At 36.4% G+C, this 4,360-nt stretch overlaps 1 long non-coding RNA gene across 1 annotated transcript; it reads left to right on the top strand.

Moving 5' to 3' along the window:
• The first annotated feature begins 2,790 nt into the window (after positions 1-2,790).
• On the top strand, positions 2,791-4,360 carry LOC114741723 (uncharacterized). The gene is made up of 3 exons (XR_003739801.1): positions 2,791-2,813; positions 3,445-3,512; positions 4,273-4,360. It is a non-coding gene; the product is annotated as an uncharacterized LOC114741723 (long non-coding RNA).

Below are 4,360 nucleotides of genomic sequence, written 5' to 3'. Positions count from 1 at the left end.
TGCGATGATGCAATTCCCATCAACCATATCCCTCATTTTGGGGGATTTTCAAGAGCCGAACCCGGCCTATCCCTCACTATGGGGGATGTAAGGAGCCATAAAAGGCTTATCCCTCATTCTGGGGGATGTAAGGAGCAAAAGGCCTATCTCTCACTATGGGGGACGTACTGAGCCAGCCATCATGCATTAATGGAGGTCTTACCACGTGGTAGTAACTATCAAAAACTCACACCAATTCCCAATTCATGCATCATGCTCAAACCATAATCAAATAGTAAATGAACATTTCATAAGTAACTTCATTCAGTGGCATATCCTTCACAATTTCAAGATTCGTTCATCATCAATCAAAACCCCACAAGACAGTTTTCCTTTTTACATATACAACATACAATTTGAATATAATTGTTACTCAGAGCACAAAACATAAATCTACTCACAATACCACAGAAGCAAGTACTAAGGATTAGAAAGTGGTTACCTCTCGCCTGAGCAAGGAATAACAAACCAACAATGTGGCCCCGCGCACCAACGAGACTCACAACCGGTCTACACAAGCACACAAACACACAACCACCATATATTAGCTTTCAAACTAATAATGTGGCCAAAACAACACTTGGGGACACAAAATTCCTATCTCCCATCAAAACTCTACCCAACTCAAAGGGTATAACTATCAAGGCAACACTCCATGGTCATACCAATCCATTAAAACCTTAACTCCTTTCCAAACATCAATTAAAATTCATAACCTCAAGGACCCACTATAGGAATTCTACACCCAAACATCCCATTTGAGCAATTAAGGTTCCAACAACAAATCTAAACCGATTAAACATCCAATTTAACCCTCCTTAACATAACCCAAATCACAAAACTCAGAATCAACCTCTACATTGTCATCCTCAATCCTAAATCACCTATTTCCATAAACCCTAACTCCAAAAATTCAAGATTCTTTAAATCCAAGAAAACTACACTGATTAAATACTTAGACTAACCCAAAACAATCAATTAAACTCAAAACAATCGGTCAAAAACCTCAATTCCATCACAACCTAGAAAATCCTAGGGTTCCACCAAAAAAATCCTCAGAAATTCCAAGAAAGAAAGTAGATTAGAGGTTAAAATCACTTACTTGCGGTAATGGATCCTTAGAAATGTCTTTCCCAAGCCAGAAATTCGAAACCCTAGCAAAGCTCCTCTCTCCTCCTTCAGATTTTCTAATTTTCGCACAACTGAACCCTTCAGCATCTATATAGATTCGCGACCTTTCGTAGCAGCGAACCCATATCTTCGCCGCGGCGAACTAATCCCGAGAGGGATTACTCGCCTGAAAACCTGACTTCGTCGCGGTGAACTCCAATCTTCGCCGCAGCGAAAGCTTCCCGAAAGGAAACTCTCGCTCACCTGAACAACTTCGCCGCGGCGTCCCCAAGACTTCGCCGCAGCCAAACCTTCCCAAGAAGACACTCCCCTCTGAAACTCCCGGTTTGCCGCGGCGAACATACCTTGAGAGGGGTACGTTCACCTATTCCTCCAACATACCTCAAATCCAACCCAAATACCAAGATCAAGATTAAATCGCTAATCTATCCTTAAAATCAACCAAAAGAGGCTATTAAAACCCGATAAAACTCAGGATGTTACAGAAAGTGTCGTCTTGGAACCCAAGTCTGCCTATCCTTTTTTTCTTTTTCTATTTATCTGATCGAGTCTCGATTAATGCTAGAAAGTCTAAGCAAAAATGTTTTTTCAATTCTTGTATCAGGCTAGAAAATGACTTCGTGCTTGTACCCCTCGAATTCCATATCAATTCCATATCATGTAATTCATGGGGAAACAATTGGTTGAGTTGGTGAAGCTTCAATGTCCCTCCCCTAGACAATATCCATCCTGCTACCCATAGCACTAACCTGTATCAACGTCTTTGGTGGCACAACATCCCTACACTAGTTGACGACGCCACTTAGGTTTGCTTAGATTGATTTGTGTTCTATAAATTCTCATCTGACCCATTAGTGTATTGCTTCTTGCAAACTATCATGTTTTGGGCCTCTATGGCAGATGGCCCATCTTGCAATGAGATAAAAGGGTTCTAGACCTCTATTGAGCTTTCATTGAGATTAATACCCGCTTTGAGTTTGTATTTGGGCTTGTCAGCAATGTTCTTCATGCCCTTGACTTTCATTTTTTGGACAATTTTACTTTTAGATCCCAGCACCATCATCCACGTGATGGAATTATTATTTAATTCCTTTCTAAAATCATGACTTTTGATTGCAGACCCCGATAATTTTTCACTTTTATCCTTATAAACACCAACTGGCCTTTAGACCTTCTTCCTTTCATCCTTGCCGTTGACTCAAGATTGATTCTTGTGGGTCCTTCCATTCCCAAATCCCTTCTTATCCATTTCATTTGTGACATCCCTTTTTTTTTTTTTTAATTATTCCTAGTGTTTAGTTAAGTTTAGAAGGAGTTTAATGCTTGATAAATGAGTTTTATTCTCTATTTATTTAAGAAAAGAGAATTATTAAAAATAAGATTTATAAAATATGTATATGGAAATTACTGAATAATAATAATAATAAAACGGATTAAAAAAAAGAAAATGGGAAAAAACGGGGTACCAAACCATAATTTTGTCCCATTTTAATATGGGGTCTTTAACTGGAATTTATGCCAAAATATTATTTTAACTGTTGTGGGGGGCCACAGAGAGAAACATTTCGACGTCTTTCTTTTTCACCTTCTCCGGCGCCTTCTCTCATTTTTCTAGTAGGGTTTCAACTTTGCAGATCATTTTGGTAAGCCAAATGACTTTTTTCATTAAATTCTCTTCATGAAAGTTTTTCCACTCATCTAAATCTATCTAATGATAGTAATTTTATACTGTTTAGAGATAATTTTTGGGTTTAGGGTTTGAAGCAAGTGTTGAGTTTTGATGATAGGTAAGCATAGTATTGTAGAGCTATTTTAGTAGATCATTTCTATCAGTTTAGTTTTATTTATTGACTGACCTAATATTTTTAAATGAATTATTTTAGTTAAACAGATATTTATTTATGAAAAATATGATATTTATACCATGAAACTGTTGATTAAATTATTTACTTAGATGCATTTGATGTATATTGAATTTCTAATGGTTGGTTTTTGAGATTTAAAGTTAAAATAGGATTTTTGAATTTTAAATATGATAATTTCAGATTTAAAAATTTGAGAAAAATCTGTATTAAAGTAAATACTTTGAAAGGTTTAAATGAAAATTTTGGATTGTGAGGATATATAAATTTTGTGCTAAAAGACTTAATTATGGGTTATGAGAGGTTTGGGTTTAGCATAGAATTAAAAACTTTAACTTATATATATATGTTTTAGTTTAAGTAATTAATTAAATAGCTTGTGTATTGATATGTAAATGTATTGGTTGTGTAGATTAAATTATTGGGCTATTGGTATGAGCACGGGGTTAACCTTGTGGTAATACTTGTTCTAGACAAGAGGTAACCACTTTCCACTTATTATTCATGCTCGTAGGTTGTTTGTGATTAATTTTGAATTATAAGGAATTTATGAAATATTATTGAATTATGATGTGAGCTATGAAAGTATGTTGTTATTGAAATTGTCTTGTGAGACTTTTGTTGCAAAAGATATATGTTTACTATTATGATGATATCAAGTATTATGAGTTAATTGAAAAATGGAAAATCCCAATTGATTTTTACATGATGATTTTTTTTATGAATGCAATATTTTGAGTGTTGATATATGAGGGGTGGCGGATGTTGATGATGGGTACTATAACAAAGAGGATATAAGGGGGTGAATTATGTACATTTGAGGATATAAGGTGGTAGGGCCATCAGGTGTACACTGATTGGTCCTTTGGCCCATTATTCATTATAGGGCATTGACACCCTACTAGTAGACTAGAGGGGGAACCCATGGTCCGGTCTTGTGCTCTGTGGATTTTGGCCGGTCCATATCACTTGATCGGTGAGCTTGTCTAATTCCAGTCACATGGATGAGGATTTAGCCCATGGGTTTAGTCAAAGGATATAAGGTGGGTGGATATAAGGGAGGTGAAAAGATTATTGATTGTACTTTTTATATGCTTTGACAATATGAAATTTGTTGGAATACTATGAATTTGCAATTGTCTCACTTGACACGTCACGAGCACTTACTTGTATGCTTGATAAGTAGGATTGTTGGTTACTGAGACTTTTGTCTTACCCCGTTGATTTAACACTTTTCCAGGTGATAGTTCCCGTTCGGGTCAGTCAGGGAAGGCTCCGGAAGCTTGAGCTGCTATTGCAAAATTGTAGCGCTTCCACTCTTTTGATTG

This window comes from Neltuma alba, unplaced genomic scaffold (assembly GCF_004799145.2).
Source record: "Neltuma alba isolate B1F8T4 unplaced genomic scaffold, ASM479914v2 tig00003504_pilon, whole genome shotgun sequence".
NCBI lineage: Eukaryota > Viridiplantae > Streptophyta > Magnoliopsida > Fabales > Fabaceae > Neltuma > Neltuma alba.
The sequence above is the reverse complement of the archived record's forward strand: the minus strand, read 5'-3'. Positions and strand labels throughout refer to the sequence as shown.